Source organism: Columba livia, chromosome 18 (genome assembly GCF_036013475.1).
Source record: "Columba livia isolate bColLiv1 breed racing homer chromosome 18, bColLiv1.pat.W.v2, whole genome shotgun sequence".
Lineage (NCBI taxonomy): Eukaryota > Metazoa > Chordata > Aves > Columbiformes > Columbidae > Columba > Columba livia.
In genome coordinates, this window is record NC_088619.1 from 11,929,337 (window position 1) to 11,954,968 (window position 25,632).

Genomic DNA, 25,632 nt, shown 5'->3' on the forward strand with positions numbered 1-25,632 from the left:
TTGTGGGGTCCCACCAGCTTCTTGCACCGCTCAGGGCAGCAGCACAAGGAGCTGGACTTTGTTAAACCTGTGAGAGGTAGATGAGAAGGGAAGCTTTACAGATCTCTCAGACTGATTTTCGCTTCTCTCTCCATTTGCCCTCTGGTGTGCAAGATTTGGCTGCTTTACCTGTATTTGGATAACACGTCCCCCACTGGCTTCCACACAGGTAGGATCTAAAACCACTTACAAACTTTTGTCCAGAGTCAATTAATTGGGAATTTGCAGGTGTGTTCACAGCTCAGAAGCCGTGGTGGAAGTCAGGACAGGACTGTTGATGCTGCAAACGCAAAAGCCGTGTGTCCTCATGGAGGAAGGCAAAGAGCAGCAGGAGCCCTATTGAATTTCCTTGCTCTTGTGAGCCCAAATTTGACCTTGCTCTGGTTATTCCCCCACTAATGAGGCAGCTGGGGGAGGATCCCCCAGGTGAATCCGCTCCCTCCCGCTGCAAGAGGCACATTTGCTCTTAGGAAACACCTTCCCTGCTTCAGCAGGTAGGAAACTGCAGGCTCTTGCTTTCCAGAATTACTATTTTACTATCTGTTTTTGTTTTTTAAACACAAAATGTCTTGCTGTGTATAAACTATATTTGTTATGCAAATTAACTCACTAATTATTTTGCATTACATGGTATGCGAGGTCCCTTAGGGCTATGCCTGCGTTTCATCCAGGCTTGGGGTCTGTGAGCAGCAGGGACAGAGCTGCCCAGGCCTCCTGCCACCCCTTTGGGGACCCCAAACCTCGTGCCACCCGCTTTGGGACCCCAAACCTCCTGTCTTGGGGACTCGCTGCCCCAGCCCACAAATACCAACACAGCTGTGGATAAAGAACAAACCAAACCAGAGCACGTTGAGGTCACTGCCTAAGAAATTTCCTGATTATTAGGCTTTGAGAAAAAACTGGCTGCTACTATTGCCTGAGACTAATAAACTTGAAGCTGCTGCTTCCACCAAATAATTATTGGAGTTTCATTTAACTGATACATAACAGGCTGTTAACTGGGAAGGATAACTATAGTTTAATAGCACAGGATCTTCACGAAGTGGGATGAATCTCACCCTGGGGCAGAGTGATTACCCATGGAAATAACACCACTTTAGCTCTGTTTTTGAAGTCTTTTGATATTCTGAAATGGTGCAGGAAGGATGAATGGCTACCTTTAGACAAAACATTTCCATCTTTGCTCAGGTATTTTTGTGTGAGTCCTTTGCACACACACAGAGAATTCAAGACAGACCAGCAAATATATATATATATATATATACATTTATTTTCTTTCTTTTTCTCATGTTGCTTCATGCATTGACCTCACTTTTGCTGGAAGGGCAGAGCAGATCAAAAGTAGGTATTTTCTCTCTTTACACCTTTATGCAAGGGGACTTTGGCTGTTTGCAGGTGACTTAGGATACCTCGGTGACCTACAGATGGAAACAGAGGGAATTCTGTTCTTCCTTCTGCAAGAGAGTTTAGCAAGAGATGCCTGCCTTTTAATGGGAATCCTCGCAGCTAACTGAGAAATAAAAAAAGGAAAATAAGGTGAGTTAAGGTATGGACAGCTCAAATGAACACACCGCATTTCAAAGACAATGAAGTGCGAAAAATGTTCCATCAGCTCTTTCTAGCAAGCTCAGTAGCTCCATGCGAAGGTCCCCTCTCTGCAGGTGTTGCGTGATTGTAACAGCAACACCTGGAGAAGGAGAGTAATTAACTGAGGGAGGAACAACATCAGCTGTGTCTTGCTTTATAAAGGCTGTGCTGATGGCAAGAGGTGTTTTTGCTCTCCCTCCTCCTCTCTCTCTGATCAGCCTGCAAATCCCACCCTGGGCAGAGGGTCCTCTCCAGGATAACCAGCCAGGTAAGGAGCTGCTGTCTCTGCTGTGGGGCCACACGTTGGGCATGGTCACTCGTTTGCAAAGAGGCAATTAGGGAAACTCTGCCATCCTAATTAGAGCTGGTACTGGGGCTGTGTTAGAGCTGTTATCTCAAGTTTTCCAAAGCTGTCTCTCAGCAGACTATGGAGTTTCAGCCCTTCTCATTCTTTCCTCCTTCTTTTCTCTCCCCTCCTAGTGCTGCTTTTCACCAGGCTTTGAGCTCAAGGGCGCTTGTGGATTTGGTATTTACCTTTATAGTTATAACACTTTAATGTAGTTGGAGCATCACAATATTTTCAACATTTATAGCTCATTAACTCCTGTGATGAAATCCTTCTGTAGTTCTTTATGCTCAGTGTGTAATGAGGAGGGGTTGCCAGAATTGCCGTGCCCGTCCCTTGGTGTATTATCTGACGGTTTTTCTATTGAATTAACTCAAGGTATGCATTGACTAAACATCTTTAGAGCCATTGGACAAACAGACTATGTAATATTCATAAATTAATGCAAATCAGCTTCAAATATGTCAGCCTCGCTCCCCTAGGAATCCCTGGACCTCAGCATGTTGTGACAGTTCTTGTTTAAGCAAATCTGGATCTTTCAGTGCGAATAATGAGAGCACTTTCATCCTCAGCGGTATTACCAGTGAGACTAATGTGCCATTCTCCTTCTTAAAACTGTAGTCTCATCAGATAGAAATTAAACCACTGGGAGAGAAGGAAAAGAAAATGCGAGTAGCATTTGCATGTATTGTCCCTCCTTTTCATCCGCTGCAGGAATCGCATCCTGGCGCCTTTTTAATGACAATACTGCTATTACAGTGAGTGATTAACTAGTCGCAGTCTTTCATATTCCAGGTTTTCAGACTTGGAGATTTTGTCACATGTGTAAATTATTTGCATGTATTTGAGATACAATTAATTACTTGTTGCTTGAAAGCCTCACGCCACACTCTTCAAATCTTGCAGGAGGGCGGTGAGAGCCTGGCCCAGGTTGGCCAGAGAGGTGGTGGATGAACCATCCCTGGAGACATCCCAGGCCAGGCTGGACGGGGCTCTGAGCAACCTGAGCTGCTGAAGATGTCCCTGCTCATGGCCGGGGGCCACTGGGAAGGTCCTTCCAACCCAAACCATTCTCTGATTCTACAATTCTACAATCTTATTCTTCTAAGCCAGGATGCAGATGTGCTGTTTATTATTTCCACCAGCGCTCTCAGGGTCCATGGTGTGACTGCTGTTTGCAAGAGCAGCACCACACTCTTATTATTTACACTGAAAAATGTAAGCATTACCACTCAAATATATTACTGCCCATAACACATCTTCCTAACTAAACTTGTTCAGTCCGTTCCAACATGGTAGATTTTGCTTCAGATAGGAGATGTCCACATTCCTCTCTTGAAGTTTGTCTCCTCCACATATCAAAAAATGTTAACAAATAGGCATAATATATGCCCCGGGCGGCAGAGAAAGCTGCTTTTCTTTTTCTTGGCTGGCTTAATTCATGCTGGAGTTGTGTGACTTTTCATCTCTGCACTTGGAGGAAAAGGCGAACTCGCGGTGTAAAAGTAGTATGATAAATTGTGGAAAAATAACTTGCTGGCTTTCCAAAGAAACTCTTCTCTGTAGCTCCTCCTCTCCCTGCGCTCCTTCCAGAGCCCCAGCATTCACTGCATCAGTGCATGTTATGGCACCTTTGGGATGCGTTAGTCATAAGAACGGAGCTACTGGTGCTTTGCAGGCGGTATTTTAACTTTGGCTCTCGCACGAGCGCTCTGACACATCCGTGCTGTCTGCACGGCTGGGTGGTGTTTGGTCGCGGGTGCCTCCTGGGATTCCAAACAGCTCAAATAAAAAGGAAACTTCTAATTTATATTTGCTAAGGTGTGAGGGAGGTCCTTTTGGTGTTCTTTGGGGGTGGCGAGGGCTTCTGGGTACAGGGTTCACATGAAACGAAGGCAAAAGTAATGGTTCAAAGGGGAACTCTGGGTTCATGCTGTGACGTCCAGTTCCAGTTCTGTCCTTGTGAATGCTACGGGAGGGTCAGAGGGAGTGGGGATGCTGTGATTGCTTGGCCAGTCTTGCTCGTGTGCCCTGATTTACTGTTTTCTGCATCAGGAATATTCACAGGTGCCTTCTCAGGCTGGGGCTGTGCTGCCCTGGCCCTTGGCACCCTGAGTGTTCTGCCTTTGAATTCATTAGGATCTCAGAATTAATCTGTAGTTGCACATAATTAACTTCTTGCAGGGCGTTTTTGAGATGAGAGCTGATAAGTGAGTGCCGTACATCACATTATGGACATTTTCTTCTGAAGACATCCCCGTCAGGTTCTTTTGCTCTCAAATGGTGCAGTTTGGACTAAATTCAGTGATTTCAGCTTTACACACAAAAAAAAGTGAGATGAAAACTGACTCTTTGAGCATCTGCTTTTGCACACAAGCCCAGCAGAATTCCCAGTTTGCCCCTGCAGGTTTAGTACCAGACCTGGTTTGAAAAACTCATGCTTTTTAAGCCTAATCTAACATTATCAGCACAGACTGGTCCAATATCAAGGCTTATTAGCAAGCAGCGTCTTTTCCATCAGCAAATATACCAAGGTCAGTAAGACTTACAAGACTGAGGTGTTTTAGATTAAAATAGGCATTACATCGTGTCCTGAGTCATTTGCTGATGTTCCACACATAACCACGATTATTTTATGCTAAAGAAGGGACGGGCACGCTCTGAAGTTAAACTGCCCTGGCCTGTCCACATTGAATGTCCTCAGATTTAAGCAGCTGTAGCAGAGAGATCAATCTCTTTTTCATTCCCTCCAAATGAATGACCAGATAGAGATCTGGTGCACAAGCAGGGGAACAAAAACACATTAAACCAGCAAAGTACTGTGGTTAGTGAGGGTTTTGTTAAATGAAATGGTGTTTTTGTTTCCCCCCCCTTAGGGAACAATAAGAAAACTTCTCTTTGTACGTATCTGTTTTGAAACAAGCTCCATGACTGGTCGCAACCTGTAATAAAAATGCCATATGCAAGGGAATATATTTAATATTGGGAAGGCAAAATAGAACGATATGATCTGTTTGGGGTTTGAAGGTAAATGTTTAGACATTTTTTCCTTTAAAATAATCTGTGCTAGATGCTGGTTAGCTGACTGGGAAATGAAATCATGGAGGATTTATGCCATTAATGACAAGCTATGATGTCAAAGACATTTGGCCTGTAGCCATAACCTTTTGTGTGGCTCTGGCTGATTCGTATAAATAAACAGGACTGCTCAGCTGCTGCCTGAACCGGAGTCCCCATCACTTGGGAGCACTAGAAACTGGGCTAAGGAGAACACTTAAAAATATCTAGGGGAAAAAAAATATATTGAGGTGAAGGAATGTTCTGCAAAAAGTGCTTTGTCCCCTTAGTGTGGCTGGTTCTGTGTGGTAGGGCTTGGCCAATGAAATAACTGAAGTAACACCAAACCCAATTGCACTTTCTGAATCTCCACTATGTCATGTTGATTTGCAGTTAGTCAAAAGCCTGGACGCGTTGTCAGTAGTGTACATCACCGTGATTTTGGTGCCTTTTGTCCCATTTGTAGTATAAAAGAGCAGCGCGGGTTGGCTTTGCAGTTGTGCTGGTGTGGTACCCAACCTCAGCATCAGGTGGAAGCGCAAAGCCCAGGACACCCCATTTGAGTCCCCTCTGAACAAAAGCTGCGAATCTGACTGCAGAGACACAGGGAAGCCCTGAGGTACATATAACTTTTATATGTACCACATCTATTCCCTTAAGGAGCTTACAGGCATAATTTTAATCATATTTTGCCTGATAATGCACAGGATTTGCTTGCAGCCATTTCAGCCATTTGATACATGGGAGGACTTTGTTATTGGTGTCATTTTTCTTTTTGCACAGAGCTATTTTCCTTTTGTAGTTTATCCCCTGGGAGCTGCTCTGCTAATGGTTCACCAGGTGCCAGACCCTCAGCAGGGTGAGGCATTGCGGCTGCATCGCTCGGGGTTGAATTTAAACCTTGGAAGGATCCAGGTCCCTTTATTAACATAATTCTCTTCTTTCAAGGTCTGAGCTAAGCCTGCTCTGTGTCCTGCAGGTGTTTGGTTCCCAAAGCCCTGGTGACTTCAGCAGACCCTGAGCTTACAGTGATGCAGCATCATCCCAGCCCCAGGATTCCGATGTGGACCTGGCAGCACCTGGTGCTGGTGAGTGCTCCTGAAATCATGACTATCAAACTTTAGGAGGGCATTAGCAGCTTAAAGTTTTTCTTGCTTAGGCTGGGGCTGAGCAGCCTACCACTGGCCACCAGGCCTTAAAACACATTTGTTTTCCATTCTCCTCTTGCCTTGAACTGAACGAAGCAAAGAAAAAACCATCAAAAATGCAGAAATGTTTTATTGCACAAACAATTAGATCCAGCCTGCAATTCAGTGGAGAAATGCGTGCATAGGAGCCCTTAGAAGTGAATCTGTTCTTTCAGCTGCAGGCTGCGAACCTCCGCAGGGAAACCTGTTTGATGGGAGGGAACATGGCTGTTGGTTCCACTCTGGTTGATGCAGCAGCATCCCCGGGTTCTGAGGGGCCAGGCCGGGCTGTCCCTGGCTGGAGGAGCATCCAGGATAGGTGGGATGCTCTGTCTGTCCATCCACCTGCCGCGGCTCTGGGGCAGCATCGCCAGCACACACAGGCTCCCCTTCCAGCACCCGTAATTCAGTCCAGATGTCAGAGCTGCTCTGCAGTTTGATGGTTGTATTTCACTATTAACATATTTGTTTTATGACAGAGTAGGGTCATTACAATTGTCACATTATTCTTGTTTTTTCTTCTTCCCTCTCTTATTAGTAGAGACACTTGTTATCATTTTAATAGGGAGAAACAAGCTCCCTGTGTCCTTTTCCAGTCCTAAAAATACAAGACTGTATATTCCAGAGGAGCTTATTGTTGTAGATTTAAATGTTCAGCTAAAATACATTAAGATGCCCTTGATGTCAAGAAGAAAAAGAGTCCTGATACCCAAAGGAAGGTTGGGTGCTTAACCTGAATTATAGCAATGTGATTATTGGTATTGTCAGATTTTACAGCCTACAACATTATTTTCAGGCACCCATCCAATTCACAAAAGTCTCCTCAAATACTTTCAGAAGAACTTCACTTGAAGTCTGTTTGTTTTGGAAAAATATAAATTATTGCTCCATTTAAACATTTCAGCTCAGAGAGCAATAACATTTTATTTGTTTTGAAAGAAGGCAAGGGCTTATTAAATATTAATATGTGGTTTACAGCATGGGTTAAAGTTCCTCTCAATATATATACTATGACTTTGCCCAAGAGAATTAACTCCTGAGGGAGTGTAAGTTTCTGCTTAAGGGACTTGGAGATGGAGGAAAAAACTGTCTTCACAGGGTATAAATATGTGGGATGCTTTCTGTTCAGAATTCTGCTGCATTTTGAACATTAGTGATAATTAATTGTCTGGGGTCAGAGAAAGGAAAGAGATGGAAAGTGCCAAGGGGAAGGTACCAGGAGGGAAAGATACGGTGAAAAGGGGAAAAGCAGATTGTAAACCAGGGTGGGCGATGCTCAGAAGGGACTTCTGGAGAAAGATGAGTGGGAATTGTCTGTCAAAGTCCCTGGAAGCCGCCTGTAAATTATGAAAATGCAATGGGATTTCAGCTTTTAAATCATGCAGGGACTCCTGGCAACTACAACACAAAGGTCTTTGAATCCACGGAGATGAGGGAAAAGCTCCAGGAAATAGTATTTTTAATTCTTTTTTCGAAGGCTGCTCAGGTAGGTTGGTATTGACTGAATCTTCATCAAGATTTTTGATGGGGGGGGTTGTGTGAGCCAAGCCTGTTCGCTGCATGTTTTATTGCTCCAGAAGTGAAGATGTAATAGTCCAGTAATTTGGGGGGGGGCTGTTTTAAGCCTGATCTAATTAGAGGCTGTGAGACATCCTGAGACAGAAGGGAATAGTCATCTGTGAATGGAAGGGAACATGGTATTATTTCCACTGCTTTATTCCACAGATTTGAAGAAAAAACAACAACAAAAACGAACAAAAACCCAAACCTCCTTGAAGATGAGATAATCCTGGTGGAACAATCCTGTAATATCGGCTGAGACCTGCACGCAAGACTGGATTGTGAACTTTCTAATGGGAACATTTTGGATGTGTGCAGTGTGGTGCATCTAATGTTAATTCCCCTAATTCTGTTCTTGAAGTTTTTGGTCCTTTAGACTTAAAAGGCAGAACTGGGTATTCTTTGTGCTTGGGAAAGGAGACAAAAACTTAACAGGCTCAAAATGGGCTTTTTTTTTTTAATTAAGGTTGCATAAAAACTGCAAACTCCTCTGAATAATTCTCATCAACTGCCTGAAGAGTTCCTCAGCTGAATTGTAAATCACTATATAGTGCACTCCAAAAAAATATAGAAATATGGGCATAAATGTGTTTTGGAGTTGTCTCATCTGGCATTCTGTAAGGTAGTTAAATCAAGGAGACTTTCTGATCTATAGAAGGGTCAGTGTAGGAGGGCAGCGCTTTGAACCATGGTCTCATTAAGCCACTATTGCCTTCCCAGATTGTTTATAACAGAGGACTTATTCCTAAGCAGTCAGTAACTGGAGAACATAAATCACAGTGCAGAAAGAGTTATTCGCAGTTTATGGGCCGGATCCTCATGTGGTATAAATCACTGTTGCCCCAATGGTGTCACCTGAGCTACGATTTATACAACCGAAAGATCTGTCTCATACTGTTCACACTTTATTGGCTTTTATTGACTCACTCTGTAGACACAGATTTTCAAATATAAAATGAAGGTGGAGGAAACTGAGGTATGTGAAAAGTAATTTTGTAACATTTTCAAGCAACAATCTGAATTGTTCTCTTCCCCCTCTACTTTTTAAAATAAACAGTTACCATATGAATTTTTGTCAGCTTATAACCTTCTCCCTAAATCCCACCATTGTCACCTTGCACCAAACAAGCAACACTCTTCCAGCTTACAGAGCTCCTCTAATAATACATCATTACTGGTAACTAATTAAACTTACAAAAGATCCTTTCTGTTTTCGTCCCAGCGGTTGCTGTGAGCAAATCTGGCAGCATGAAGTCATTTTTATATGTCCTGGTTGTATTTCGTCGTGCTGATGTCACCAGTGTCAATATGGCATTTGTGAAGCTGGGGATCAATGTGAAATACTGGATTTAGGATCCACTGGCGGAGCTGTAGCTCTGGCTGCATTCGACCTTCTTTGGCTGATGGAGCCAGAGGGGTTTTTCCATGTGGTTCGGTTAAAGGAGTTTCCACTGTCTGGCTTTCTCCTCTCCCTGCACCACATTGTGGGGACAACTTGCATCTGGAATTTCAAACAAACAAACAAAACAACCCCAGAAATCTTCAGAGAACAAAATATCCAACCAGCAAAGAGACTGAACATGAGAAAACAGCCAGGGAATCCCTTGGAAAATGGATCAGCAGAGTGGCAGATACTTGAAAACAATAAATAAGCAGAATCTACTTAATTAGCGATGACTGTAATATTACTTCTCTGGGTTAAAAATGTTAACTTTTATATCCCTCTGTGATTTTAGCACTCGGATAATGGTGTGTCCAGGCATTTCAGTTCTCTGCTGTTCTCTTTGCAACACACAAAAATTATGTCCACTATTTTTTTCCATGAAAAATTACCAGCACTTCATTCCAAGCTGTTTCACAAATCAAACCCGTCACTACAGCAAGGGTGAAATAATCACCATCTCTAAGTTCATCACCTTCACTAATCCATCCTTTTCCATCAACTTTCTCCAGCTCTCCCAAGCGATTTGGAAGCCTCGAACCCTCACAGGTGGCAGAATTTCTTTCTGAACTCATCATAGCACTTGCTCTTAACTTCCTTTTAGCCCAGAGATCTTTCTTATGCTCCTAATCTTCCCCAAACCATCATTTCTTTTCCAAAGCTGCTTAAGCAGTTGGAGGGTAACGTTCATTTCCAGGCAATATGTACGCAAACTTGGATGAGGGCTGGTTTGAAAACGGAACAGCCTATAATCTGGAATAAAATTAAACCTTAATCACTATGTTCTGAAGGAAAGATTTGTCACTGCCCAGCAAACACGTACCTTAATAAAGATGTTCGTTCTTGCGGAGCACAAATCCATTCATACCCACGGGTTTAAAAGGATGCGCATCTGTGCACAGGAATTCTGGGGTTTCTCCATCTCAAGCAGTAGGTTGCTGTTAAGAGAGGTGTGTATGTATGTGTGTATATATATATATATATATATATATACACACACACACAAAATAAATATATATATATATACACATATATATATATTTTATATATATACACACATATATATTTTATATATATATACACACACATATATACAAAATATATGTTTTTATATACACGTATATATTTTATATATATTATATACATGTATATAGATTTTATATATATACATATATATATTATATATACGTGTATATATTACATATATATATGTAAGCACTGGGGACCCTTATAGAATGTACATTGTTATCACTGTCCAAATGCCATTAGCATCAGCAGATGTGGCTGTGTAAGGCACCTTTGAGTGAGGAGATGCAAAGGGCAGCATCATCCCTGCCCCAGGAAAAGGCCCGAGCTTGTAGATGAGTTAAAAAACTCTTCCCTGTGTGACACAGGACCGTGACAAAGGTCAGAAACCAACCTGGGTCTCCTGAGCGACCACCCCCTGCACTAACCACACTATTTCTTTCATCCTCTCACTTCATCTACTGCTGGTGATTACACTTAGAAATGCTCTGGTAGCCAAAAGAAACAGGTGAGATATTTCCAGTGAGCTTTCAGTTTGTTATTAATCCTTCAAAGACATTTTTTATCCACAGGGCAATAGAGAAAGGTATCATGTTGCTTAAGCCCGTGGCTCCACTCTGCGTGTCCGCGGCATCGCTCCTCGCTGATGAGCTGATCTGTGTCCGAGCTGCCATCTCCCTCTTTGGACTGGACATTTTCTCTCTCACATGGTGGGAAAAACAAATCCCACACTGAATCAGAACACAGCCTGCACAACTAGTGTGATCTGGATGTGGTTCAAAGGACAGGGATTTTGGTTACTCAGGACCTACCTCAGAACCAACTGGAAACAATTTTGTGCGTATTTTTTTTCCCCACCGTACTACAAAGTATTACCTCATCAGCAGAGCATCCTGGAATGACAGTAAATATCTGCAGATACTAGGTATTTGTTTTCTGCCTCAGATTTCCTGTTGCTTATCTCTAATTTTGAATGGAATCCGTGGGAAAAAAAAATAGGCATTTACTGGATTCTTTTTATACTACATTATTTTTACATGGATGTGAAAATTCCAGCACCTACTCATCCTGCACTGACTCACGGGGAGATGCTTATCGCAGGTGAATCTATCGAAGAGACTCATCCTTATTGACACTTTGCCTTTTTCCTTGGAGCTTATTCATACATGACCTCATGCAGCTTCACAAGACTCGGCTGAGGACTGGGCGCAGTGTCCCTCTAATTAGCAATATTATCTCACCCAGCATCATATTTTACAATCAGCAGAACGTTATCTGGGAGATCTAATTCAAGAGAAACCGATGAGAGTATTTCAGTTCTGTTATTGACTTTTCTTCTCCGGTTTTGTAATTAATTCCCAGTGCCTCGGGCAGGCAGATGAGCTAAAGCCCAGGCTGCCGTGTTTGATGGGTGTCCTGTCCCACCATGACTGGTGACCCTGCTCTGCTGTCACAACAACACACAGTGGTACATGCTGAGATATTCCCCTAACTCAAACAAATACTGTAAGTACAGAGCATATTATATGGCTGAAAATTCACATGAGACTGGATTAGAGCCAAATAAACCTTGTTAACCAAAAATCTAAAGACAGGCTGACGCCCAGATATCTGCAGAGCCATTTAAACCCAACCTACTGACTATGTTTTACATCAGAAATTATGACTTGGTGAGGCGTGGAGGCTACTTGGATAACAACGAGTGTGAACGCCGCTGCTTTACCTTGCAGATACGCATCCCACAGCGTACACATGGTCCGACCAAACCTTCTGGGGCTGTGGGTAGAGCTGGACCTCAGCCATAGCTCCAAGACACATAGATTAAGTGCTCAGACTCCATAAACTTCAAATAAGCTGGCAAGTGGTGTTTTAGTGCTGGCCTGTTTCTAGTTTGAACCGCTTCAGATAGAGTGGGTATAGCTGCTCTAAAGTGAAGACTGACTGGCTCAGATTTATTTTTAAAAAGTAAACTAAGCAGATGATTTTTTTATCTGACTATAGGCCAGTCCAACCCACATGAAGAAAAGGCTAGAGCACAGATCAAACGCTTCTTGGCCAACATGGCACTGCTGTTAGAGGAGATTTCCAGCAACCTCTGTCACAAGTTGCAAGATATTTATCAGAAACAAATGGAGTTTGAAATTTCATGACATTTAATTTTTTAAGACAGTAATTGCCTATTTCCTTACCAAAATTAGAAACAGAAAATGTTTTCAAAAGTCCTCTCTCCAGAAACCCCTATTGTGATTCGGTTTCTTTGCAGCTAAGGCATTGATCCCCTTCCTAACAGAAGCCCAGAAGGGTCTCATACCCCTAAGCCCAGCTTAAGTGCAGGCAGGAGCCGTGCCAGGAGGGGAGCGACGGGTCTCCCGGCTGCGAGGAGCGAGGTGAGCATGCTTTGAAGAGAAGGACTAAGGCAGCTGCAAGATATAAGTTTCGCTTTATCAATCTCTCAAGGAGAAAACAACTTTGCTTGCCATTAAAATCCTTCTGGAAGCTACGATACTTGTCCTTAAAAATCAAAGAAGGTTTTCTAGATTGTTCCAATTCATCACTCAGAAGCTGAAGAGCAGAAGAATAGCTGTTTGAAGTATATAAATATGTATATGTACATCATATATATATATATATATATAAAAAAAACCACATAGTCATAATCTGGACACAACCTTCCACGAAGTGACATGCAAAACCACGTGCATGACTTGCAGATTTGGGTTGTCTCTCAGTTCATCACATTAAGAGAGAGCAAGAGAGTGAGAACATGGACATTTTGCAGGGGGTGATCATAGGAAAAAAAAAAAAAATATATATATATATATATATGTATATATACTATGAAATTTCATCATATTGCTGGTGTTGCTTTCCATGTCCTTACCTTGTCTTGATGATGCACCCTATGAAGCTGCCGATTGTAAATGGATGTGAAGGTCAATTGCCTTGTGGAAATGTCCAGATGAATCCAGACTCCATCTGCCTGAGGTTTCTTCAAGAGATCTTGACGGTCACTGCAAAAGTTTAACAGCTGTCAGGTCACCAGTCCTGCTCACTGCCTCCATTTGTGGTACAGGCATTTCTTATGGGTAAAGTTTTAACTAGCACAATTATGCTTTGATGAATTAGTGGTATCAAGCCAACATCATTCCAATTATATCTACCTTCCACCCCTTCTTGCCACATGGCCCAGCTGTAAACATTTGTAAAATGCTTCAGAAACTCTTAGAAATGATTGTGCCACTGTTACAAGAAATGCCGGAGTCCCACATAAAATCTTGGAATGCAAACTAAAACTACTGGGCAAAGCAAATAAATTATCATTATTCTCACAAGGGTCTCACTGTGCCCACTGAGGTTCCAGAAGAATATGAAATTATATTGCCCCAAGCATGCATTGTGTAACCCTCAAGTCCCTGCAGCATAAATGTGGGTAAACACTGGAAGACATAATTAATTGCCATAACGACAGGACTCGCAGATCCAACTGATAGGGGTGGACAATGAATACATCATGTGTCTTCCTCTGAATGTGATCAGACTTGCTCTCCGAAGCAGTTTCTGGAGGACTTAATTTCAGAGGAAAGTGTTTCTACTAGAGAAAACACCCTGCCATCAACACAATATAGTTAATTTAATAGTATTTCTGATGGGTGGTGGCTGAAACCAGAGGCAGATTTAAGGAGATGAGGTGAAAATTAAAGTAATACATTGGGTGTGACCATGTGGTTACATCCTTTCATCCTGCTACCCGACCATCACTATCCTGCCCTGGAACCCTGGATTTTGCCTTTAATGTGACTCTTTTTCTCACACACCTCTGCACCCCGCTGATCCATTTTCTCCTGGTAATTTTAAATGTAGATTCAGGGGAAGATCTAGGTTTTACAACAGCTGTATTACGTTCGACCCCTAAAATCCTTGCAAAAGCTTTTAATGTGGGCAAACCTCCAGTGGCTGCAGGGGTTACAAGACACTTTGTGAACGTGTCACAGTTTGTAAAGTAATCCCAGCTCCACAGACCCAGGGTATGTTTTGCATTTGCTCCACAGACACTGGGTAACCACTACCCTACAGATCCAAGGGTTTCTAGGGCTGGCACGTGGTACATCCCGTGGAAAAACAGCAGCTTGGGCATGACACAACAGGTATGATGCTGCATATTAATTTCCATGGAAACACTTGTGGGCAAACTGATGCAAGACCAAGTGGAGCATCAACGAGCAGTTGTGCCGTGATAAGTGAGCACTTGCTGCTCGGTGTTCATGCTTGGGCCAAAGGTTTCTTTGTGGGGTCAGCCTGGATGAGCTCATGAGTGCTCTTTGGGGAACGCCTCGTCATACCCACAGGAGTTCTGTGGGAAGAAGAAGAATGATCACTCCCGAAGTAAAAGTGCTAAAAGATTTTTACCAATTGCCTGCTGACAAATCAGTGGAACATCTGAGTATTTGTGGCTTGGTGCAACTCTATCAAGACCAGAAAAACCACAGTGGAGTTGGACTTAGTTTGCCCCATTGCCTTTTGAGCAATTTGGTGTTTTCTAAATTCATCCCGCTCTCATTTTTCATGTTTGCTGTGACTTCCCAGCGGGCAGCAGGCACAAGGTACATGCTGAGTGATCATCCTGTTCGGTTTTCCACATCTGACACTCAAAAAAAAATATGCAGAGAGGAAAGAGCGGCTTGCAGAGAGCGATAACAGCTCTGCCTGTTCCTACCACGGGACATCGCTGACGTGAGGATGTTGGTGTTGATGCACGTGGGCTGTGTGATGGCAAACTGGGAGAGCAGGCAGGTTTGGTGGCAATGGACCATCGGAGGTATAACAGAAGAGATGGGACGTGCAGAAAATGGGTGGCAGAGCAAGAACGGAGTAGAGGCGAGGGCTGCACAAGGCTCCATGCAGCTGTCTGGATCAGTCCCGCGGCTGCTGGGCTGTCCTGACATACCTGGGCTGAGTTTCAAGTCGACCTCAACTGATTTACGGGCTGGATGGAGACCTATAAAAACTGCAGTGGTTCGGTATGGGGGTTCTCTACGAAACTCAGCAAAACTGTGAAACTCCAGCTGAGCTTTGTCCTGATTTTTCTGAAACTGGGATAAATGTAAACCAAAAGCCTCAACCCAAATACTTCCAAATTATGGGGGATGTGCCAAAATAGAGAGTATTTTAAAATATGTTCCCCTGTTTCCCCTGTTTTGTGGTTAATCGGATGGGCATAGGGATACTAACCAATAAACAAAGGAATAAGAGAGACAGTGTTTTGTGAACTCTGTACGTGACCTTTTCCACGAGGTGAAGTTATTGTATAAGACTTTCCTGCCTGAATGGGAAGGGAACGAGCAGGACAACACAATAAACGATCTCTCAGCAAATGCTGAGGACTCAGTTACAAGGGTATGGCCTAATTTCAAGGTCTCAGCGAACTGAAGCAGCTGCTGAGCCACAGCTGGGAGTAAGGGACCACAGGACCCTTGGATCGGGGGGGCAGTCAACAGTGCAGGGCTGTCCAGAAAAACAGTGTCTAGAAAAAGCCTACCCCCCCCCTGCCCCCCACCCCCCCCAGAAATACATCTATCTAACATCAGGGGATAAGTAAGCTCTAGGTAGAGAGACACGGAGTGATTTACTACCCTTAAAATCTGTTTTCTCTTAAAAGTCTTTCTTCTAAACAAATAGCACTTGGCTCAGATAGGGCCCTTTCTTTGCTGTATACCAGTCTCATCACTCCCAGAAAGCAGAGAACCACAGACAGTGAAAATAGGTCAGGCCTGCTGAGGTAATGGGGATAAATTACCCTCACTCCGAGCCTACAAATGGGAAACCAGTGCGATTTCTCCCCAAAACTTGGGATGTGAAGCTGAGATGATGTGCGCTCAGCCCAGGAAGCGCTGGGGCAGGTGCTTGGGTGGAGAGGGAGGGAAAGTAATGAACTCTTCCCCATGAGAGGAAGGGCAAGAAAAGTGATGTTTGTCAATAGGAAACATGAAAAAATAAACCACCCAACCCTCAAAACTGAACTGGCCTAATTCCACCCATCAGATAAGCTAATGGAGCATTAATGCTTCTCCATTTCACCCTTCCTGCCCTGCCCTGCAATTTGCCAATGGAACAGGCACCTCCACATCCCTTTGCTCTTGCTCAGCTGCCCATCTGATCCCACATTTATCTGCTGGAATCGCAGCACAGCACACCTATCGGTTCCTGTGATTAAATCAACAAAACAACTGGTGATGTTGACAAGTGACAGCAGCTTTCTCCATCTCGAAGTGCGGATGGTGACCCATCCTCCCCAGGGAGCAGGGACAGTGTCCAGAGCTCTACAAGTTCCTAAGGGTTTGGTGGTCATAGAATGACAGGATCATTTCAGCTGGCAGAGACCCTCAGGATCATTGAGTCCAACCATAACCCAACCTAACTCTAGCACTAACCCGTGTCCCTAAGAACCTCGTAGCAATGCGGCTATGTATCAGGGCTTCCCCCACTTATCCAGTGGGGTTTATAGCCCAGATCCTTTCCCCTTTAATTGCAGAGGGACAGAGAAGATGATGTGACTTTCTCAGAGCTGCTGAATGACACACAAAGTGTCCCCTTCTCCTTTGCAGGGACATTAGTAGGGCAGTTTCCCCGAGCGCACACATTGCGCAGCGAGTTCTTGTGTCCTTTTCACTGTGAGCAAATACTGTGATCGCATTACACCTACTCTGCAGACTTCACGGATCTGTAAAACTCTGTCATGGCTCGGAGCTTGTGCATTCAAAAGGAATAAGTCTGGTTTTCACTGATTCATGAAAGTTTAAGGTGAGAGATGAAGTGTTACTTAGCCCCTTTCTAGTCTCCCCAGTTCACAGCCCACCCAAGTCCAGGCTTTTAGCCCGGCAGATCTTCTAGAAACGCATCTGGCCCCACTCTGAAGAGATAAAAGGGTCCAGTCACTCCTGCAGTAATTTCTTTCCAAGGATTATGTCACTCTGCTGTTAAAAGTGTTCATCTAATTTCTTGTTAGAATTTTTTAATCAGTAGCTGCCAGCTACCGACTCTTGCTGCAGCCATTGAAACAGAGCACAGTATTCCAGGGCCAGCCTCTCCTGCCATTTCTGTCCCTGTATAGCTCAATATCTGCATTATTCTTCCCTTTATTTTAAATGCATAATGCATTGGATTAATGCTGTAAGTTGGACTAAAGTATATTAGTGCCCCTGGTTCTGAACTCCCCCTGATGTTTGAAGAATATCAGAATGGGATGGGAACAAGTCCAGTAAACAGTCCTGTTGGATGCTGCTCGAGTCACTAGCACTGGGCACCAAACTCCCTTACTGCAAAACACCCTCTCTTACCCCATAGAAATACAAAGGATGTAAAGAAAAGGTCCCCACTGTGGCTGAAAGAGAAATGTTTGAAAGACAGAGAGCTTTGTTGTTATCCTTACTGCTCCAGCCATATACCAGCATGAAATGGCATAGGTATGGGGCCAAAACTAATGGTATTTTTGGAAAGAGACCGATCCTGGAAAGTGAGTACATGAAAGAGGAAGAGGAACATGGGCTTGTTAGTTAAGGTCTCTTGGAGGTCTGGCACACATGACCCAAAAAAGCCCAAAAGCTTTGGATTCAGTCACCCCAATGAAGGAATTGACTGTGATTATATAGTTACAAGGGTGCATGGGGTAAATTAACAGTCAGAAATCAAATTTAAAAAGGCTAGGATATCCACAAACATGATGTACTCTGCCATGTCATGAAGAGTTTGACAGCAGCCATAAGCATTTTAGGTGAGCTCGACAATAACGTCGGTCTGCCAAGAATCTGCTGGTCCTTGGGAGTGCAGGAATATTGTAAAGTGCTGGGGCTCTGGGGCTGGGCACGGAACTTGACTTTCTCACCCCTTCCTTCCTTCACAGTAAATGCAACCGTAAAAAAAAAAAAAAATCATAAAAATATAGGTATCTGTGTAGGCCAAATCCATACCCAGTTTCCTAAAGCCCTTTATTAGAAAGTGCCCGAGCGCTGGAGCATGTAGAGCTGAGGTTATTAGGGAATCGAGGACTTTTCCCACTCCTCCACCTGTGAGGACATTGGGGATTTAATCAAGGTTGGGACATTCAGAGCTTGATTCAGCTCCGAGCACTTCCACCTGAAACTGTATTATTTGCTCCGCTTTACTGTTATTTTATAGCAATATAATAAACTAGTCAGCAGAAAGGCCGCTGGTCCAGGGTGGAAGTTTTCCTTGGTTGAACTGAACTAGCAAAGACTTGAGAAGTATAAATATTGCTCAGCTTTGGAGATGTTACAGGCAGCCCTGGCTACAGTGTGAGGAAAATCAGTTTGCTAAAATATCCACTGAAGCAGCAATATATCCTTGTATTAATAAATGCAGAGTCCATCCCTGTAAGAACTACGACATGCAAATAAACGTTGCAGCAGCCTCTAATGACAGATCCTGGAGGGCAAGAAAACTGTCTCCATAGAAATCCTTCCCTGCACTTTCTCCCCTTTTTATAAGGCCCTGAGGGTAATTAGGACCTAGCAACACCTTAAGAAAGATGAAACATCATCTAGGGCTGATTGCTTTGACACACAGTTAAAGGATCGGGGAAACAAAAGTCTTTTTTGGTATCTTATATCCCACGGACACAGAGTACCTGTGAGATGAGAAGAATATGCTTAGCTTTAATTAGCTTTCTGGAACTTGCAGACACATTTAACAAGCATAAACCCTGCCCATCTGGGGTCTGATATCAGCCTGCACCTCTCATTAGCTCTCGATTGCTTCTCTCTGTTTTCCTTTGCTGAAAACTACTCAGAATTAGAGAGGTATGGGAAAGAAAATGTTTTGCTATGTGTGAAATAGGTAGGAATTAAACTTCAGGAGAAGAAGTGAAGAAGGGGGAAGAAAATGTAAATATTAATAAAGCTAAATTTTTTTCAAATATAAAGATAATATTCTTATTTTAAGTACAAATTCTCTTTAAAGGCAATCAGCAATACTCTTACTGAGAAGATAAGTGGTTCTCTCTCTTTTACCTCCACATGTTCAAGGTGTCAACATACCTGGTTGTTCCTCGCGGGAGCCTGGTTGTTGGTGCCACTTGAAGGGATAGCAGATCCCGAACGGGCCACGTGGAGCGTCGGATGGAGCCCAGCGAAGTCTTGCACTGAAATCCTGGGGGTGCCATGGCTTGGGCATCACCCTGAGAAACCCTCCCAGATGGACACAGAACATCCTTAGTCCAGGAATTCAGTAGGACAGACTTTGAGATGTTCATTCCAGTCCTGGAAGCAACTGGACTAAGTGGGAGCTGCAGCGATGATTATTGCAATGTGATGTCGTGGTCAGTTTTCAGGTACATAAGCTGAAACCCTCTAATTAGTTCCCTATGTAAGTTTGAAAGAAAATGAGTTGTCAGGCTGCTGCAAAGCGCTAATTTGTGTCGGGGGCAGCGCTCTTCTAAAAGACCTTGTGTTTCAGATTGAGGGGAATTACCTCTGACCTGAAAATAAAACACCACGGTGAAGAACGCTGCAGATTCCCTGGATGAAAGTTTCTTTTTATCTGCTCTGATGCTCACTCTTCAAGCATTTTATAATCCCAGATAATCTCAAGCACTGAAAAGTGCAATATTTCTAGATATCGAGTCAGCAAAAACTCAACAACAGAGAGAGAACATGCTTTTCCAGCATTTTTCCCCTCAAACTCGTTTTTGCTATTAAACTGAGCTGACAATGAGCTGACTTTTACTTACTTCCTACGTTTAAGTAGAAAGACACACAACAACACAAACCATCTGATACAACTGACATTTAATACTCTTCATCTGTAATGAAGATCTCCTGTGACTACTTTTCTCATTCCTGTTAACACAACTTCCTAACGCTAATTACTTTCACACTTGGCTTAGGAGCTTTTTATAGTTAGTCTGTAGACAACAAACAGCTGATAGTAACCATAGTCATGAAACCACAGTCACCCACGCCACCCAAATCCTTAGCATTGTACTTTCTAACTTAGGCCTGTTTTCCAAACCTTAAATAATCAGCTGAGCTGATTTGCACATTTTACAAACTTAATTACACCTCAATATGGATGAAGATCATGAAGATTTTTGTTCTGGCTAATAATAGTTGTACTTTATCTTGCTTGGCCTTTTAACTAAATATGCGCTAATTGTGCATTTACGTTTACTGGCATACGCAAAACATTTTAATTAGATGGGCAAAACAGCTAATTAGTATTGTACATTCTGTACTTGCATGGCACAGCAGAAAATCGTTCAGTGAAGACAAGTTATCAAGCACATGGTCAACATTATTCATTAATTAAAAAATAGGAGCCATATAGGAGGACCCCGCATTAGTGATCTGAAACTTGTATCCAAGTGTAGCAAAAATAAATCTGTAAACAAGTGTTCCATGTTGAAAATGAGTGGATTTCTTGTTTAAGCGTATTAGTGTGATTTCTGCATAAAAATCGAGGAACATATGTGGGCTTTAATGCAATACTTTTAAAATACAAGGTACAAGCAGTCTAAGATTTGAGGGTTTCTCCCTAGAGACCACAGCAGATTGTTCGCAATTATCCAGGAGTATAACGGGTATTTAAAGGAGCCGTTTTTCTTTGTAATGGGGATGAAGATGATGTAGTTTAAAGCCACAGACCGGACTGGCATGCCTTGATACCCACTCATCTGCCAGGTGCTGCTTTAGCATGAAGGAAGCTTCAGAAAGCAAACCTGAGGAGGGGCTGGTTCTGTATCAGAGATCTCACAGGTCAGTAATGCACTTTTCTTGGTGGCGGTGGTGCTGGGATATGTGATTACCACTCTTTTTCTATTGAGCCAAAACCCATAATTTTGGGTGCTGCTTTGTCCATTACGCAAAATGGTCCAGGACTGACCCCCACACCAGCCTGGTGAGTGCAGCCGAGTGTGGAGAAACTGGGGAGATTTCACAGAGCAGCTGGAAATAGTCTATTATTCTTTTATCTCATTTGCTTTTTAATTTTCTCTTTTTCTCTTCCCATATTCTGTATCAGAATATCTGTTCCAAATTGACTACTAGCTTTATTTAATTAAGCTGACCTTGGCTTGTGCGTCTGATGAATACTGAGGCTAAAAGCGTAACAAGAAGCAAAAGAGACCTTGGCTTGCTGCAGGTCTGGCAACTCCACTAATAAGAAAATCTAGCAGGTCCATTAATAAGAATGCTAATGGCTCCTCTAATAAACCTGCCAATGAGACAGCATGTGGGTTTCTTGTCTTTTCCTGCACATGCAAACAGGTATTTGCTAGATGAGAAGTGACGAACTTTATTTATTTTCAGTTTTCCTTGGGAGCGGACCCAAACTTAACCAATCTGCTAGAAATCAAGAAGGGCTGCTTCTCAAGAGCTAATGAGCAATTACTGATATTGTTACAGAGGATATATAAATATACATATATGTCAAACTTATCTCCCCCATGAACAGAACAGACTGGAGCATGTGGTCTTCCAGGCATCATTGGCAAAGCTTTTGCCAGATAAATGTCTTTAATACTCTGGAGAGCGCACGTACTTCTGGTGCGGAATTTCTGTTTCTGCATCAGCATAATGTGTTTACAGAGGATCACAGATCTAGCGCTACTACGTTTTAAATATATTGCATGGACTTGCAGAAGCAGCAATTACCTTACAAATGTCTTCATTTCTATACAATGATCAATACTCAGTGTATAACAAAAGCCTCTTCTAAACAACCAAAATCGATGCATGATAGTCTCACAATCGCACTAATTATCTCTTTTCCTGTCTTAATGGGCCATATATAGGCCAGCACAAGTTCAGAGCCGGCTTTCCCAGAAGCAGCTGCTGTAGCATTAGATGCAGCCTGAGTCACAAGGAAACAGACAAGTTGTATTTCAGCAGAGAATCTGGCAGGTGATGGGATGTTCAACTGAAGCGGGTCAGGAGTCAGACCTCATTTCAAACGGAGATTAAATCTGAGATAAGGCTCGAGATCAGAGCTTTGGTGAACACGGTTGGTTTTATTCCTTTAATGAGGTTTTTACACAAACTGTAGTTAAGAGCCAAGGGAGGCATGTTTTCTGAAAAATAAAATAGCCATTAGCTGCAAGAAACCAAGGCCAATAAATAACTGTCTCTCCAAGCTAATGCTCCTTCAATGCTTCCAAAACCAAAAAGAAATAAAGCTTGAAACGATAAGTTACCCCCTCAGCAAAATTATCTCCCAAGAACCTGGCAACTTCCACGAGCTATAAAATTCAATTAACATTTTTTGCTTTGTGTGTCACACTTCAATTAAGTAGAAAGCATATTAATCATATAGAACAGGAGTGTACTTACCATGAGATAATGTGTTGGATTTCAGGACTTCACTACTCTGGTTGTGATTCAAACCCAGAATGGTCTGTTCCTTGTTTATGCCTTTGGAAATGGAAGGGACGGGACTCACCGTGGCGTGTTTATCAATTGGAAAAACGACTAGAGCTGCACTTGAAGATCTTGGAACAGTTTTTCCCTGCAAAAGGTTAAAATGACAATTGGATGTCTGAGAGGGCTCTGAAATCTTCAGAGGACGGACCGTGAAATGCTCTGTGCCCAGGAGAAAGATCAGGTTTCCAAGATACACAAGAACTTGTTTGGGAAGGTTGGTTAGGTACCCAACTCCCCCACAACCGCTTAGTTTTAAAAATCCCAGTAGTCACTGGTTTGGAAATCTGCCCCGGGAGACATGAACCAGCAGCTTTTTCCTTGCAAAGGGGAGAGAATGATGTGCTGGTGGTTTTGGCACCAGAGGAGACGTCGAGAGCTCTGTGTTTGTATTTTGATTTTGCCGTTGTTTTGGGCAAGTCTTTTACACTTGTGAGCTTTGGTTTCCTGTCTTTAAATCAGGACTGACCCCACTTCCCTCGCCTAAAGAAGGGTTTGTGAAAAGAAGAGGACCTGTAATAAAGAATGCCACTAAAATGTAAGTTTTTCCAGGTGAAGGAGCGTCACTTTGTTCGACATCTCTGCAGCTCCCCAGCAATAAGGATGGAAAAAACCCACAAAAACTGCTGCGGGCAATGCCTTCCTGTACAATAAACTTAATAGCTAATCCATCCACACTGATGGATGACACAGGTATGAACAGATTAACGTAGATATCTCTCCAAAATATCCAGAGCTTGGCCTTCCAGGCTGCCAAAACGTAACTGGAAATCTCATGAGAGTTACAGTGCCGACTGGTTCTGCCATTTCAGCACTTCAGCTTGAGCTAAACATCGAAACCTTAGTGTGTAACAGGAAGAAAATTAATGGGATTTGTCAGAAACCTCAAAGAAGTTGAGCTCTATATATAATAAAGGATCTGAGATAGGCAAGATACATATATTTTTTCTCTCATTCAAGTAGTTTCTTAATTACAAAACAAACAGAAGCAGAAAGCATTAAAAAAACCCCAAACTAAAGCAAACTTGAATGTGCCATATGGTCAGGAGTAGTTGGAAAGCAAAAAGTTTCCTTCTCATGTTTCAACTGAAAGTTTTTATTTATTAGAGATGATTTAAACCCTAAAACTTTGAAAAGATTAGAATAGAAAACAATAGTGGTTACATGTGTCGACTTTTCAGAAGAGACCAAGAAAGATTTAAAATAAAGAAAGAGATTATTCAAGCATAACCCAACTGTTGTAGTAAATCATTGGATGTGCTAAATAAATCAGTGTGATACTGATAAAGCTGCTTTGGCCGCTTCGAGACACTTTTCACAAAGTTTTTCAACTGGTGGTTACATCCCGTCTGTGATCTGTGGTTGTGTAACTGATCAGGTGGGCCAAAAAAGTATCAATAAATAAATCTTTAAGAAACATAAAATGGTATTTGGCTCAAAGGACAAAAGGACCTGTGCAAGAAATTTCCACATTAAAAAAACATCGCTCTTTCTGAATCCTGGGGTGAAGAAACAGTTTGAAATGAAACAGACAATTCCGTAATTTTAGGGGGAAAATATTTATTAGAACAGAGACAAGTTCACCAAAACATCCAGGCCAAGTTTAATTTAGAAAAAGTTTCTCAGTCCCCTGCTCGACTTTGTGAGTGGTTGTGGAATTGGGAAAGATTGGAGCTGTCTGTGTAAGCGCTGAGATTACCCATTTTGTGACCCAAAGTTGGGTTTTATTAATTATTCCCCAGCAGATACAAAGGGCGAACTGCTAATTTTGAGCATGGGACCTCTCTTTTTTTTCTCTCTCTTTTTTTTTTTCCCAAGGAACTGTGCAATACATACGGAAACATCATGGCAACGTGGCTCAAAATATAGGGACCGGTGTATCCTATAGATCACACAGAGTTAACCTGCGTTAGGTTGCTGTGTTTCTCTTTCTAGTTCCATTGCTACATTGGAATTGAACAAAAACCCCACCAACCACACAACAGAATAGTAAGCTAACAGAAGGGAATAAAGAAGCTGCAACAAGACTATTAAAAACACCAACACTGAATTTGTGTCCAGGTGTAGCCTTCTGCAAAAATGTAGGTTGGTTTATTGGCTAATCAAGGTCACCACCCCGCACTAAAGGCAATTATTTCATGTTTGCTCACGACCACCACTTTGCTGCGTGGTGCGTGACTATTTCTCTGTTGACTAAACTACCGGGGGAAAAAAAAATTGATATGAAAACCAGTGCTGGATAATTGCGTATTACATGCACATGAAAAATCTGTGCTGGCATGACTGTGCGTAGTGTTTTGCAGGTGAGGTCATTACAACAGCCGAGCACATCTTTTGTTTTGGACTCTTGGAAATCCATCAGGCTTGGAATAGGGAAAGGGGAGAGAGGGAGACCTTCACTTCTTCTGAATATTGTTCTTTCTCACTTCATATTTTTGATGCTGCTGCTGATTGGTGTTAAGTCAAATCCCATAAGCTCAGTATTACAGCCCCAGACACCAGCGTGGGGAATTGTCTGTGACGGAAGCCCAATGATGCTCATAGACCTTGCTGACAGTTTTCCATTTTCAAAATTTTGATGAAATTAAAACCTACCAGACGGTGAACAATAACCAGCCCTGGAAAAATATTAGACACGAGTTTTGCAAAGTGCATGTTTTGTCCCCATTTTATCCTGTGAGAGATCATTATGACTAACAATGGTCATTTTATGTAATTGGCTGTATAATGTGATGACCTCAATTATACAGAATTGTAGTTATAAGCACATGTTCAGGGATACAAAGAATCTCAGAGCATGAGACAGTCAATGAGGAAAAAGACATTCAAACAATTTCTGCTGTTGCAGATTGGGACGATGTTACCATAAAAGACTCTCATTGCCCGGGTCTGCTGGGACGGGTCACCTGCAGAGACAGAATGATGACCGAAGGTGTTATATCCGTCTTCCTGGGCCTGTTTAGA

General features: G+C 42.7%; 2 long non-coding RNA genes across 4 annotated transcripts in view; one reads left to right on the forward strand and one right to left on the reverse strand.

Moving 5' to 3' along the window:
* Positions 1 to 8,845, forward strand: LOC110365793 (uncharacterized). 3 transcript variants are annotated; one of them, XR_010467085.1, is made up of 4 exons: positions 1 to 1,894; positions 5,496 to 5,648; positions 6,009 to 6,117; positions 7,942 to 8,845. It is a non-coding gene; the product is annotated as an uncharacterized LOC110365793 (long non-coding RNA). The 3 variants fall into 3 exon arrangements; XR_010467086.1 differs by lacking the exon at positions 5,496 to 5,648 and having other exon boundaries at positions 5,978 to 6,117; XR_010467084.1 differs by lacking the exon at positions 5,496 to 5,648 and having other exon boundaries at positions 7 to 1,894.
* The window catches only part of LOC110365796 (uncharacterized), a 23,438-nt gene continuing 5,514 nt past the window's right edge, over positions 7,709 to 25,632 (reverse strand). Inside the window, exons 4-8 of the long non-coding RNA XR_010467087.1 lie at positions 19,294 to 22,756; positions 13,125 to 13,254; positions 10,041 to 10,155; positions 8,972 to 9,277; positions 7,709 to 7,892 (exon numbers count right to left, since the gene is read on the reverse strand). This is a non-coding gene — a long non-coding RNA (uncharacterized LOC110365796). The remainder of the gene's footprint in view (positions 7,893 to 8,971; positions 9,278 to 10,040; positions 10,156 to 13,124; positions 13,255 to 19,293; positions 22,757 to 25,632) is intronic.